A 14,994-nucleotide genomic window follows, 5' to 3' on the forward strand; every position below is an offset into this window, starting at 1 on the left:
TAGGGGTCAGGAATTATTGGGCCGTGAACTTCTGGACTTTAGTGACCCCTCACCATCCATTTTACAAGAACGGAAATGACACTAACGACACCAGTGGGGAAAGGAGACAGCCCTCGGCAGATTCCGTGTCTGCCAACAGTCATGAGTGTATGCGCCACTGCTCCATACACAGTGTCTCAGTGACCGTCAGCCCCGTTTCACAGGTGAGAACACTGAGGCCCCAAGGCATGCAGCGGAGGAGGCAGGCAGACAGGGTCTGAGAACACAGAGCCCGGAGCCAGGACCCACCGGGTGGGCGCAAGGAGGGGTCCCCGCGCCACTGAGCGGTGCTTGCTCCTGGCAGGAGTTGCCCCCACCTTGGGGCAGTGATTTGCCCTCACTGTGGGTGTGTGCAGAGGGGCTGGCTGAGCCCCTGCCAGACAGGCTGTCCCACCGATTCCTTTTGTGGGCCAGCAAGCTGGCCTGGAAAATCCAGGAAGTTGGGAAAGTTGTGAAACCTTGATGTGGCAGCCATAGGCATGTGCACTGCACTTTACAGTTTGCACAGCTTTTCCATGCCTAGTAGCTCTGTTGATTCTCCCAACAGCCATCATTTGGAGTAGGCAAGACTCCGATGAAAAGCAAAATTTGAACAGAGCTGAAGGAGACCAGGAGCTTGTCAGGCAGAGTTGTTTTCTGCGTGGGGCCTGTGGTTAGCATTTTCCAGGGATGTTTCCCTGTGTCCTCGACTGGAACATGGGGACACCAGAGTGACAGGGACCTGATGGTTAAGAGGAGCCCGTGCCAGGCGCTCGGTGCAGGGCCTGGCATGAAGTGGGTTCTCAGTGAATACAGTTCAGTTATGATGATCGTACCACACATGCAGATGGGGTCTGAGGAAGGACAGGAGGAGAAGGTCCCCATAAGGCTGAGGGTTTGGAAGATGTTGGGGAAGGGGTGGTAAGAGCAGAAAAGGAACTGGAGGCTGGAAGAGTATTGTCCAAGGTCACACGGCTGGCCACTGGCAGAGCTGGACGTAGGACTTGGGTACCTGCGGCGTAGCCACTGGGCCGCGTGTACCGGTGAGGAATTGAGCTGAGCGAGGCGGACCCGGGGTGGACCCGAACAGGCTGTGGCAGGTCCTGGGCACACCTGAAGCTGCTCTGGGTGATGGCAGAAGAACAGAGGTGCTGCCACGGGCTCAGGGTTGTTCCGGGCCCCTGCTCCCCTCCCGGGAGGCTCCTTGCAGATGCTACATCTGGCTTCCAGGGAGGTCCCTGGTCCAAGCCCAAGTTTCCTTGCCGGCCTGAGACCAGAGGTCAAGGCTGGGTTGAGAGCCACGGAGTGAGTCAGTGGCTTAGCAGGGACCAGCGTTCAGGCAGCTGCTCAGCCTCTGGGATAAGGAGCCCCCCCCCCCCAAGCCCAGGAGGCCCCGAGGCCTCATCCATGGCTGACCAGCAGCACGGTGGTGAAGGGACATGTGTGCATGGCAGTCTCTGCCCCAGCTTCTGGTCTTTCTTAGACTCTCCCCTGTTCCCAGCGTGGGAGAGTGAGGTTCGGGGCACCACTGGCCTGTCTGAGCTCCTCCACTTTACAGAGGGGAAAATTGAGGCCCAGAGAGGGGGCTTGGTCCTCAGTCCGCCTTCCACTGGGTGCCCTCCCGCCCTCGTGAAGTGATGATGGAGAGGAGGACCGAGAGGGCAGCAGACGGAGGGCGGGGCACTCTGGCGGGGGAATTTCAGATGCGGTATTCAATGCTCGGGGCAGTATCCTGGAACAGAAAGCCTTCTTTGTGTTCCCCAGACCCCAGCAGGTGAGCACGGCCCTCCTGCCCTCCCCGCCCAGGTTGGGCAGCTCTGTGTTGAGTCCGCCCACCTGTGGTGTCTGTGGAACCGTTCCTTTCACTGCACTGTGGGCCCCCCCGGGCATCACCGCTTCAGCTCGTCCCTGTGTCCTTGGCACCTGGCATTGGGCTTGGTACCCAGATGATGCCCAGTAAGTCTGTTCAACAAAGGGATGTCCTCCAGAGGCTGAAGGGCACTGTGTTGTCTCAGAGGGACGCACCACCCAGAAGGGACTGTACGCAGATTCTTCCTGAGCCCCATCAGTGCTCTTGGCGCTGGGACGACAGGAAAGACAGGGCAGGTTGGCAGTCAGCTCGGGGACTCAGGCGGGAAGTGCCCGACTACATAGTTGAGTGTTTAAATTCAACTGTTCTGAGTGCTCCAAGGACGTGCAGGCAGTTCTGAGAGCTCCTGACCTGCTTGTGGCTGGAGAAGACCTCTGAGAAAGTGAGACTGGGGCTTAGTCCTGAGCTGTGATGAGGAATTAACCTGATGGAGGGAGAGGGTCGGGAAGGACACTGTGAGGAAGGTACGGCCATCGCTCTGGTTTTCAGATGGGGAAACTGAGGCTCAGAGCAGGGATGTTACTTGTGTGGGGCCACACAAGTGGAGAGGAGAACCGGGGTGTACACACAGGTCTGTCTAACTCCAGAGCCAGGCCCTTCCTCTTGCTGGCTCAGCCCTGGACGAGGAAGCCCTCGCTGGCCGTGGTGACGCACAGTGTGCTGGCCAGTGCCCTCACTTCCCCTGGACAGGTCAGACTGCACACCCACTGCTCTCTCCTCCCTTCCCGCACCCAGGGGCTCACTCACCCCCAGCTCCTTCCTTTTCTCATTCACTCTGCATCTCACCTGTCTTGGCATCACCTGTGTGACCGGGGCCTCTGCTCCCTCTGTGTGCACCAAGGGGATCAGGCAACAGACTTTCTCAGGCTCCGGATGGTCCGGGATTTTACCACATGTAATTCTGACCTTGGGAAACATTTGTGAGCCTCACGTTTGGAAAGAAATACTCCAGCCAACTTCAGGAGCATCCACTGGGCATTTCCCTGCAGGAGTGGGGGCCAGGGTCACAGATGCAGCTCCGGCCTACAGTCGGGGGGCGGGGGTATCCATAAACAGCCGACCAGGTGCGATTATGGTGCAGGAGGCAAATGAACAAGATTCTGGCAGCACAGAAGGAGCAGCCAGGTGCGTCGAAGAGAAGGCTTCCCTGAGGAGCATGCAGGGTTCCAGTGGGGCGTTTGAGCCAGGCTTGAGGGACGAGTCAGCGTCGGCCAGGTGAGGACGTGCGAGAAGGGCGCTCTGAACAAGAGACCACACGTGCAGGCGCACAGTCAGAGGGGCCCGGGGTGTCCGAAGACAGGACAGGGCACGGTGACCGACTGCGCGCAGGGAGTGGCAGAAGGGGAGGGGTTCTGAAGGGCAGCGGGTGGATGGGAGGCAGAGTGTGGGGCGGCTGTGGGTGGGACTCCCAGTCTGGGCGCCCCCTGCCCTACCCGCCCTCCTTAGACCAGCCCTGCCTGTTTCAGCCTCTGTGGAAATTTTCTGGGATTACATGAGACTCCTCTCCCCCACAGTTGGAGCAGGGAGGGGGTGGATGTGACAATGTCTTTTGAGGCTGGGGTCCTGTCTGCCTCCCAGTTATCCCTGGAGGGACCGCTGCTCAGCTCAGGGGGGCTTCGTTCTCAAGTAGCTTCTAACCTACGATGCCCTGGTGACAGGTATGAATTAGTTCCCCCTGAATAGGCCAATTAGAGCTAATCGCTGGGGTGGGGGGATGTATTTAGGTGGCTTTCGCCCAAGGACTAGCCTTCTCTAGATTGTGGCTTTTCAGAATCCTGGTCTCTGAGTCGGCCTCTGCCCTGTCCCAACCTGTCTTTTTGGCCTGAGGAGCAGCTGGGCTTGGCATAAATCAAGTCCAGCCTGTGTGGACTCTCCCGCAGACATGGAGGCAGGCTGGGATCTGCTCACGGGCTCTCTGTGAATCACTGCATCAGAAGTGACTGATGATGGTCATTCACACAGGTGTTCTTGTGCTCTACAGTTTGGTTTTGGGCATGGAGCCCTGCATCTCCTTGTGAGAGCAAGAACCAGCCCTGGACATCTGGGCTCCTTGGCTCTCCGCTGCTTCTGTCTGTTTGTTGCATTCCGCTCTCTCAACCTCAATTTCCCCATTTGCAGAAACGAAGGGTTCAGGGAAGTGACTTCTGAGATGACATAATAGTTCCCTGTTGCTGCCATCAGAGTTTATCACACGTTTATTGGCTTAAAACAGCATCCACTTTTTAACCTTACTGTTCTGTAGACTTCTGACAAAGTGTAGCAGGCTGGGCACTCCACATGGGGTCTCACAAGTCCAAAACCAAGGTTTCAGCTGGCCTGGGCTTTTATCTGGAGGCTGTGGGAGAGAATTCAAGGCCAGGCGCATTCAGGTTGTTGGCTGACCTCAGATCCGTGCAGGAGCAAGGTCCTCCCTACTCCTGCTGACTTTTGACTGAGGCTGGGTTTGCTCCTGGAGGTGGTCTGCCTTCTTTCGCAGGTTTTCCATGGAGCCCCCTCCAGCAGCAGTGGGTTGACCCTTTCTCACACTTTGGATCTCTCACTCCAGCAGAGGAAGTGTTCTGTTTTAAGGCCCACCCAGATAATCCAAGATAATTTCCCTATGAAGGTGTCTGTAACCTTAAATACATCTGTGAAGTCTCTTTTGCCATGCAATGCAAAATATCCATAGGTCCCAGGATTGGGGTTGGACATTTTTTGAAGGCCATTGCTTTACCTATGACAGTCCACCCTCTGGCCCCCAAAGATTTGTGTCTGTCCCAAATGCAAAATTCACTCCATCCCAAGGTCCCCAAAGATCTCATCCCATGGCAGCATCCTCTCAACGAATCTCATCTGCATCTCATCAGCTCAGAAATCCCAGATCTCATATAAATCATCTCCCTGGATGTGGGTGAGGCTCTGGGTCTCATCCATCCTGGGGCATAATTCCTCTCCATCTGTGAACCTAGGAAACTAAAGAAACAAGTTGTCTGCTCCCCAAATACAATGATGGGACCAGTTATATATATTCTGGTTCAAACAAGGAGAAGATGGAAAACGGGGTCATCTGACATTCCAGGGGACCCCATGCCCTTCTCCCAAAACGATGGAGAAAAAAGCACAGCTGACCCAGCCCCCCAGCCCCGCCCCCGCCCCCCTGCAGTGGCTGGCTGTGTTCTGGCTTGTCTTGGGGACTTTGGGAGAATACATTTGCACAGCTTTGTGTCAAGTGATTAGAAGCAATAGAGAATGTAGTTGAAATATGGCAAAGGATTAGGTATGACTCGAGTGATGCTTGATATGGGAAGGGTTTGTTAGCACCGAGAAGGGAAAAGCGTGTTTCCAGCACCTCGCCTTCCCTCTCCTCCACGCCAGGAAGTGGGAAATGCACGTATTTTCTGCATTAGATCTGCCACTTTGGAGCTGGGATTAGGGAATTCATCTCACCTCTCTGAGCCTCAGTCTCCTCTGCTGTGGATGGAGATAGTACTGTGTACACCATAGACTTGATGTGAAGGTCCAGTGGGAACAGTCTCTGGAAAGTGTTTTGTAAACTTAGAACTGTTTGCAAATAGTAGCTGTATCTGTGGTCTGGGCCCTGCGGTTCTCCCCACCCCTGCCCCGGGGAGGGCCCAGGAGGTTTGACTGCCCCAGACCTTGTCCTTCCCCTTTGGAATAACGCCCCCAACCCCATGCTGATCTGATGAGCTGACCTGTGTTTAGACGGCAAGAGGTGCAGGACCCCACCTTGGGTGACACAGCACAGGGTCACAGAGGTCACTGCAGTGGCCAGAATTCTACCACGAAGGAGGAAGTCATACTGTTGCAGTAGTCCAGCGGGAGAGAAGTTTGACCAGTTCATTTTGGTTCAAAAACCATTTTTTAAATGTTTTGTAGAAGGTAACGTGCCCTTCAGAAATTCAGATCTGCCGCAAAACCTCGCACCACTGATCTGTTTTCGAGCCCCTCTTCACATCATGCGTGTGCAAACATATGGGGACAGACAGACAGACAGACAGACACACACACACAGCCTGACTCGACCCTTGACTGCTTCTAAACATACATGGAAGCGGATTGAATACACTCTTCCGACCCTGCTTCTGTCACCTGAGACACTGTTCTCTGTCCAGGCACGAGACCTGCCCCGTCCTCTTTAATGGCTGCAGGGAGTTCCAACACCCAGTCACCCGCTGACGGACGCCTGGGCTGTTTCACCTTGTACTCCTCTGAAGGCGCTGCAGTTACTAACTTGATTCACACACGCACACACTTTTATGAAAATACGTGAAGGTTTAGAGAGAAGGCAGTCCCTCAGGGCCAGCTTGATCCCTGTCAGCACTGGGGTGTCCTTTGTCCTTGTCTGTGTGAGTGTCTCTAGTGTGTAACGTGGAGGTAGTCAGGTTGCGCGTAAACTCTTATCTTGCTTATTTTACTTAACTGCATATTATAAATATTTGCCTAATAATTGTTAAATCACTTACTAAATTTTTAAAAACTGACTAGGCGACGGTCTGTGCTAGGCTCTGCCGACACAGCGGCGCCCGGGGACGGCTCGGATACTCCATTTGGGTGAACGTGCCCCGAAGTAACGTGCGCTCTCCCTTCCGCTGTGTCTGTAGGGCCCTGGTCGTTTCTGGCTGTGCTGTAAGGACGCTCAGGTGAACATACTTGTAATTAAAGCCTTCTTTGGTGTTTGGCTTATTTACACGGGAGAGGCGGCCAGGGACCGGGGTGCTGTGTTGCCAGAGTGCTCTCCAGAGTAGCCCTGCCCCGGGCCTGCGCCGTCAGTCCCGTCTGCGACGGGAACTGAGGATGAGCTGTGACGATCGTTCATAAAAGCGAGGCAGTGGGAGCTGGGTGGGCAGTGCAGCATGTGCAGGAGGGTGCTGAGAGCCCGGCCGCTGGGCTAGACGCTGCTCTGCCCGGGTTGGTATCAAATTATCGTCAGCATGAATAATTCAAGAGTCTGAGACACAAAAGGGATTGCTGGAGGGAGGAAGGAGATGAGCAGGCTTACTTAAGGAGAAGACATGTTTTTCTAGGATAAGATTTCAGAGAAGATACAGGAAAAGTCAGACACCAAAGGGCGTGATTATAATTGACAGCTGTCCTTTCTCCCTCATCCAGGGAGGACACAGATTGGAGGTGGGCTTCCCCAGGCTGTCTCCCATAACCTGGATGTGAAAGGAGGCACCGTCACCAGGCACCAGGCAGTGCTGACCTCACAGACAGGGCTGAGGGGCACCTGCCCCTCCAAACAGCCCTCTCCTGCCTGCTTCCCAGTTCTCAGTCACCTGAGAGTGCTTTACCCTGGGCTTTACCCGCCTGCACCCACCCCTGCAGGGTGTCAGGGTCCCCGCCCCCACACCTACCCCTGAAGGGTGTGAGGGTCTCCGCCCCCCCACCTACCCCTGCAGGGTGTCAGGGTCCCCGCCCCCCCACCTACCCCTGCAGGGTGTTAGGGTCCCAGAACCCCCACTTATCCCCACAGGGTGTCAGGGTCCCCGCCCCCCCCACCTACCCCTGCAGGGTATCAGGGTCCCAGACCCCCCACTTATCCCCACAGGGTGTCAGGGTCTCCGCCCCCCCACCTACCCCTGCAGGGTATCGGGGTCCCACACCCCCCACCTACCCCTGCAGGGTGCCAGGGTCCCACACCCCCCCACCTACCCCTGCAGGGTGCCAGGGTCCCGCCCCCCCCACCTACCCCTGCAGGGTATCAGGGTCCCAGACCCCCCACTTATCCCCACAGGGTGTCAGGGTCCCCGCCCCCCCCACCTACCCCTGCAGGGTATCAGGGTCCCACACCCCCCCACCTACCCCTGCAGGGTGCCAGGGTCCCAGAACCCCCACCTACCCCTGCAGGGTGTCAGGGTCCCACACCCCCCCACCTACCCCTGCAGGGTATCAGGGTCCCACACCCCCCCACCTACCCCTGCAGGGTGCCAGGGTCCCACACCCCCCCACCTACCCCTGCAGGGTGCCAGGGTCCCCGCCCACCCCACCCACCCCTGCAGGGTGCCAGGGTCCCACACCCCCCCACCTACCCCTGCAGGGTGCCAGGGTCCCCGCCCCCCCCCCCACCTACCCCTGCAGGGTGCCAGGGTCCCCGCCCCCCAACCCACCCCTGCAGGGTGCCAGGGTCCCCGCCCACCCCACCCACCCCTGCAGGGTGCCAGGGTCCCCACCCCCGACTCTCTGCAGTCCTTTTCCCCAAGGAGGACTTGGGCAGTTGCTAAAATTCAGGCATTTGGCTTTCATCTCTGCTGTGCAGCTCAGCCTGACAGGCTAATCCGGTGCCCTTGTTTCCTGGATGGGCATTCGTCCTGGGCAGCTGAAGCTTTCTGGGACCCAGGGTAACATCTCCAAGCTGAAAAAGCCAACTTGTCCTCAAACCAGGAGCAGTGTTCTCGGCAGCCCCTCCGCCGTCTCCGCACAAGGAGCCCAGGGAGAGCTTCTCCCCTGACCTCAGGCCTCAGGTCTCAGGCACCGCTCACCCATCAACATGGGGCCAGCTGCTCCCTGGGGCCGGGAAGGGCTTTCCTGGAGGGCCAGGCACTTCTGAGTGTGGCCTTCTCCCCATCATCAGAGCGCAGGTCTGGTGGGTCACGGAGGCTGGCCGCATCCACAGCTGTGAGGCTTTGGAGGCCCACCCCTCTTTCCTCAACTGGGGCTCTTCCCTGTCCAGACCTCAAGGTCTTGCACAGTTGTTGGGACCTGTTCCTGCCAAATCTCTGCTCTGTCCCTCAAGTGGAATTCCGTCCCGTTGCACTGAGCGTCCAGCTCCCTGGCCCTTGCCCACAGCTGCACTGTGACTCTTTCTGCAGGGTCACATCCTCCCCAGGGCACAGTTCGACCTGTTTCAAGTCCCACCTTCTCCTTGAAGCCTGTGTTGTAATTTTTGGCCACAAATGGTATCTCTGCTGGCATCTGAATTTCCCCAGCAGTTTCTCTCTCCTTCTCTTACGGCTCCTGGGACTTTTGCCGCCTTCCATGTTTTGCGTCGCGTGCGTGTTACCGGTTGGAGGTCCCCTGGACACAGACTCCCGCTGAGCAGGCATTCCTTACCGCTCCTTCTTGTCTGGCAGGAGTCTTGCGTGTTCAGTACAGTGTATGGAGGTGAAGGTGTGGGTGCTGGGGGAGCAGACAGTTGTCAGGAGGGTGGGTGTCAAACACGAGTCCCTCTGTCCTTGGGGTCATCTTGTCCAGCGCGGATTGCCCTGTGAGACCTCTATGCTGTGCTGTCTCCCCACCGTCTTCCTCCTCACTTTTAAAATTAAAAAAAAAAAAGAATTCTATTTTTAAGAGTTAGTTACATTTATCAAATGAAGTCTTTCGTTTCTTATTCTCAATTTAAAAATCCTGAGAGTTGAAAACTTGATGTTTCTTCAAGAAAACGAGAATCTAAATTAAGTTGCCTACTTCTTATGCTTGACATTTTGCTTGATTTATTTTTTTTCTTTTTAGACTCTGGCTCTCCATGAAAAGGAGGGTCCCCATCCAGAACTTAGCACAGCACTTGGCACACGGCAGGGTCTCTGTAAATATAAATTGCACAAGATGGACTGAGTTGTACTGTGCTCAGCAGCCAAGGAGCCCTTGGGTCTCTGCAGCTTGGAGATTGTCCCCTACATGGGCTGTGAGTTTCTAGCTTGGAGGGGGAGTGAGGCTGTGTGCTGTGCCAGGTGTCCTCCCTGCTGTGGTCTTTTCCTTTTGGCCTTGAAATCTGGGCTCTCTTAAGGGCTGACGCCGAGTCTGCAGACAGGGCCCTGCAGCAGGCGTTGCACACGGACCGCCATCTGGATGCCAGGCAGCTGGCCCGCCCTGACTAGGGGTGTGCTGGGTCCACCCTGACCCTCCGCAGCCGCCCCATCGATGAGGTCACAGCCAGCCGCTCCCCATCAGGCTAGGTTCCCATGGACACAGTACCAGTTTGGGGCTGGAAGGAACGCAGGTCTCCTGAGGTCTACACCTGTGCATACCCAGAGAGCTTTCCTACCTCCCTTTGGTCCTCACAGCAGCCGCTGGGTTAGAGGGAAGGGAGTCCTGTCTGACGGTTGGGGAAACTGAGGCTCAGGAAACAGAAGTGGCTTGCCCGGGGTTGCACAGCTGGGGGTCTGGGCTTTGAACCTGAGTCTGTTACCCGTTTATCTGCAACATTTCTCAGCTCTTACTATGCCTTTAAAAAAAATGCAGGTTTTTAAAATGCAGGTTTCCAGGACCTACACCCAGAAATTCTGATCCACAGGGTCTGGGGTGTGGCCCAGGAACCTGCATTTATAACAGACTCCCCCAGGTACCCCCATTGCACCTTGGAGAAACGCTCCCCTAACCACGTGACTTCTCCTCAGCCAGCTGCGTGAAGAGGTCACCTCCCCCACGGTCAGGTCCACTGCTGAGGAGAGGCAGCCTTGGGGCCTGGCTGGCACTCCTGTATTTATGAAAAGGAAGGGATGGGGGACAGGTCCCTCCAGGGATGGCCAGCCTGGACACATAGATCCACGTCACAGTGCCTAAGCATCTTGCTGTTCAGTGGGGCAGACTTGGTGGAAAACCCTGGCTACACAGTTTAACAGTGAGTGGTTTCAGGTCTCTGCATCTCGGAGTTGATGTCCCTACTGCATCTACTTGTTGGGAGAACAAAATTAGACAGTGTCTATAAAGAGCTAGCGGTGTGTGCGCCTGAATACAGAAGAAACCTGATTTCTCCCAAATAGGCCTCACCCACCTGTCTCCATGCCTTTGTTTGGACTCTCCTTCCTGGAAAGGCCTTCCCTCAGCGCCCATCTTAACTGGATACTGCGGGTCTGGTCAGTTGCAGGAGCCCGTGACTGGTGTCTCATTACCTTCTAAGGTGTGCAGGGAAGTCCCTACCCCTGGGCTTTGCTTTGGAGTAGCTGAGAAAGATAGGTGTCTACCTCAGCTCAAGTTCTAACAGAAATTCTGCCTTAGCTCAGAAAATGCCAAGAGCTTCCAGGTTTTTTGTTTTTGTTTTCCCTTTCTGTCACTTGTACATGTCAACAAACCCCTCCTGATGTCGCTCCCCCCACCCCACGTCATTTCCATGGTAAGGGTTCTGAAGGCAGATGGCGACTCTCCTGCAGGAAGGGTTTCATCCAGCTGCATTTTGAAGCCATCTTCAATTTGCCAGCCACATCAACTCATAACTTATTTTACCTTGGGAAGCTTAAATGAAAATGAATGAACTTAGTCACTTCGGGTTTGGAAGGGACTTTCAAGATGAGGGTGCCCCACCGCATCTGGGGCCCCATCCCACCGCTCACTAGATGCTTCAGTGCTCACCAAGCTGTCATTTGAGTACCTCCAGGGACAGGGTTCTTGTCTCCCACGCAAGGCTGTGGCGTCATTGCACTTTTGTGCAATGCTCTCAGAGATTTGGAAAGTTTCTGGGAACCAGGGAGTCTGGGGACAGGTGATGCAGGTGGGATGAAGGGAGCAGTACTCCTGAGGCTGGGTTGTGAGAGAGATTATCAAGACCCTAGGTTAGGGAGGGTTACACGGTGGGCTTCGTATCAGTAACAGCATGGGCGAGGAGGGCTCTGGAGCGGTGATCTGCCCAGCGTGCCCTGACCTACAGGCTCTACGGTGTGGACACCGCCTTGACACCCTTCTTATGTTCAGATCCTGTGGAGCCGAATGAAGTTGCCCAGTTCCTCCCTGACTAGTGGCAGAATGAGTCCAGAATCTGGGGAGAGGCTGAGACTGAAGCTGGGGCGGTGGGCAGGTGGCCCAGCAGGTGGAGGGACAGGGAGGAGGGCTGCTCGGAGGCTGGTGTGGGGCTGGTGCGGATTCAGAGGTGAGAACTCAGCCCACCAGGCCCTGTACTTTCTTCCCTGCAAAGGCGACTCCCATGAAAACTTCCTTCAGGGATGGTCTCCCAGCTGGTTTCACAGAAGACTTTTCACCTGGTCACCAGCTGGGGGCAAACTCATCACTGAACCCGGGTGCAGTCTGAGCTCCCAGTGGAAGAGTATGTTTCAGCTGGCCTGGGGGCTCCGGGGACTGAGAGATGGATTCATGAGGATGGGGCTGAGGGAGGTGGGCACTGTGCCGAGCCGTCCTCAAGGGCTGTTTTCCAGCTCACTGCCTCTTTTCCAGCACTTTCTTTCGTCCCGAGCCAGAATGGCCTGTGGGACAGTGGTTTTCCCAGCCTTCCAGTGTCGTCTCTGTCCTGGGCGTGTGGGGAAAGGCTGTGCCAGCTGGCGTCACAACTTGACTCTCAGAACCCATGCTTCAAAGAAATTACTCACACAGAGCAGGCTTAGCTGCGTGGCTCTAAATACTTCCAGACACCCAGCCACGGGCCCCAGAACTGCTCACACGGCACCTGGGGTCAGTGGGGGGAGGGTCTCCCGACGTGGCCCAGCCCCGATCGGGAACTGGAGAGGCTTTGTCGTGCGTGGGGGAGACCCTTCAGCCTGGGGCCAGGCAAGCGCTTCGTCCCCATGTCTGCTTTCTACTGTGGGACCCTGTGGGCAGGTCGCCAGGCCTCTCTGGTCCCCATTTTCTCCTCTCTCAGCTGGAGGTGATGAGAGTCCACTGAGATCAAAGATGCGGAGGTGTTTGTAGACTGTGAAGTGCTGGGCCGATACCAGCTTGGCTGTAAGGAACTCATGTGTGGCCCATTCTTAGAGCATAAGCTATGCAGTTGAAGCCTCAGTTTTATCATCTGTAACGTGGGATGGTAACACCCACTCGTAGGCCTGTCACAAGGAGTCACGCAGTGAGAGGTCCCGCCAGTCGGTGCTCGGCCGGGACTTGGGGCACAGGACGCTCTCACTGTGGCTGTGATGTTAACCACACTCAGACAGAGTCAGAGTTTATCAGTGAAGATAACGTTTGGGGATGAGTTGCTTGGGAATGCCAGCTTCCACCTTAAACCCTGACGCGGTGATTTGCTTTCCTGTCCACTGTCTCGTTTACTCTCCCGACAACCCAGGATGTAGACAGAGCGGGGACTTTAATCAATCGTATTTTACAGGTGAGGACGCAGAGGTGCAGGGATGGGGCGTGGCCTTGCCCAGAGTCACAGGGCCAGTTGCTGGCAGAACAAGAGGCTTTTGACTCCCAGGACAATCTTTCCAACTCTGAACTGTGTTAAGGCTGGAAATCCAACCCCAAAACGCATCCCTACTGGGCTGTAGCCTGCAGGCGTAGGTCTGTCCTGGAGGGAATGGTCAGTAAACACTTAAAAACCGCAACAGTGACGTAGCTACTATGTCTCAGGCACTGTTCTGGGAGATATACAAGTGTGTATGTATGTATATATACACATACGTATGCCTTTGTGTGTGTGTGTGTTTATATATATATATACATATATATATGTATATATATATATTTCCAGTCACTAAATCCTCACAAAAACACAATGAGATCAGTACTCTTATTCTCCCCCATTTTACAGATGAGGAAACTGAGGCACAGAAAACTTGCCCAGGGCTGCATGGCTGGTGAGTGGCAGAGAACCAGGTTTTGGAAACCCAGGCAGGCTGGTTCCTGAGTCTGTGCTCCCAGGCAGCGTCCTCACTTCTCGGACTGGCAGTTGGGGCAGAAGGTGCTGGTGCAGATGAGCAGGGCGTGACCCGCATTCCAGGCTCACTCTGCAACCCAGGGCAGACCTTCGCCCCCACCCTACCCCCCCAAGCCCTCCTCTGCCTGCCTTTGGCAGGAGAGTGTTGAACTGTCCAGCTTTAGCCAAGGGTGACACTTCTCTGGGTCCCAGGGAAGGCCTGGGGTGTGGAGTGGCCGGTGGAGCCCCGGGCCAGCCATTGTGTGCTGGGCTCGCAGGCTGGGGTGTGGCCCCGCACCGCCAGGCCCTCCCCAGGAGGAAGTGTGGGTGTTGACAGGAAGTGCAGGACAAGGCCTAGGGGGTGGGTAGAGGAGGGGAGGAAGATGTGTCCTGAGGGCGGGGCCCCTCTTCCCACCCCAAGGACGAGGCTTTTTGTTGTTGTAGAAGGGAAAGGTCCCACTTCCTAGGCAGCCTGCCCCTCCACTGCCTCTTCCCTCTAGGACGGCCGCACCCCGCAGGCCTCCTCAACCCCAGGCCAGCCGACCCCTCCTCCCAAGGGAGCGTGGGCAGAGCTCTGAGCTGGGTGGCAGGAGACCTACTGCTAGTCCTTCGGCTTTGGGCCTCAGTTTCCCCACCTGTTAAATGGGTGACTTGCCACAGCCCTCACCAGTTCACAGCATAGCCGCAGCCCTCGTGCGGCCCACAGCCCAGCTGGTAGAGGCAGGAGAGCAGCCAATCCCGCTCAGCCTTGTGACCCTGAGAGTGTAGGTTGGCCTCCCTTAGGCCACAGAAGTGTGCCTGAGAAGCGTGTGTGAACTGGCCTTTTGTAAAAATGCTCCCAGGTTGATTACACTGGGAGCACAGGCTATTTTTTAAAGCCTGAGTAAGAACTGGAAAGGGGACTAGCGTTCACTGAGGCCGCCCGGGTGTCGGGGGCTGTCTCGTTGCTTTTACATCCCCAGCCTTGCCCTTTGAGAGACGAGCGTTCTTTTGGGACGAGGAGACCTGAGCTTAAGTCTGGAGGCTGCGCCTGGCTTGCTGGGTCACCCTCAGCAAATCCCCTGGTGTCTCGGGGCCTCGGTTTCTCATCCGTGACCAGGACAACAGCTTGCTGCTTCCCACACCGCCCCCTCTTGTGGTCCCGCGGCCTTCCCTGAGCCCACCCCTCGCTGTCCCTCCACCCAAGACCGTGACCAGCCTTCTCTGGTCTCCCTGCCCCCAGCGTGCCTCCTCCCACTGCTGTTCCCACGTGACAAGGGTGGACGCTCCAGGGAGCGCGGCAGGTCTCCCCCTGGCTAGAACCTTCGCTGGCTCCCGTCAGGCCCGGGATGCACAGCCCAGGTGCATTTGAGACCCCGCTGCCTCACCAGCCCTTTCTCCTAGCCTTCCTCACCCCATAGCACACGGCTCCAGCGTTTCTCTCCTCTGGGCCTTTGTGTTCTCCCCCAGGTTCTTTCTCCTGTCTGTCTCCTGCTCAGCCTTTGGACTGTCAGCTCTCACCTTCCTGTGACACCCCCCGCCCCCCCCCCCGTAGGTTTGGGTCCCTTTCCTGCACACGCAGCCCTCACCACCCTTCCCCTGCTTGTCAGTC

General features: G+C 56.4%; 1 protein-coding gene across 1 annotated transcript in view; it reads left to right on the top strand.

Moving 5' to 3' along the window:
- FGD5 (FYVE, RhoGEF and PH domain containing 5) overlaps positions 1-14,994 on the top strand; it is a 104,301-nt gene that overhangs the window by 22,171 nt on the left and 67,136 nt on the right. The window lies entirely within an intron of this gene.

This window comes from Camelus dromedarius, chromosome 17 (genome assembly GCF_036321535.1).
Source record: "Camelus dromedarius isolate mCamDro1 chromosome 17, mCamDro1.pat, whole genome shotgun sequence".
In the NCBI taxonomy this organism is placed as follows: domain Eukaryota; kingdom Metazoa; phylum Chordata; class Mammalia; order Artiodactyla; family Camelidae; genus Camelus; species Camelus dromedarius.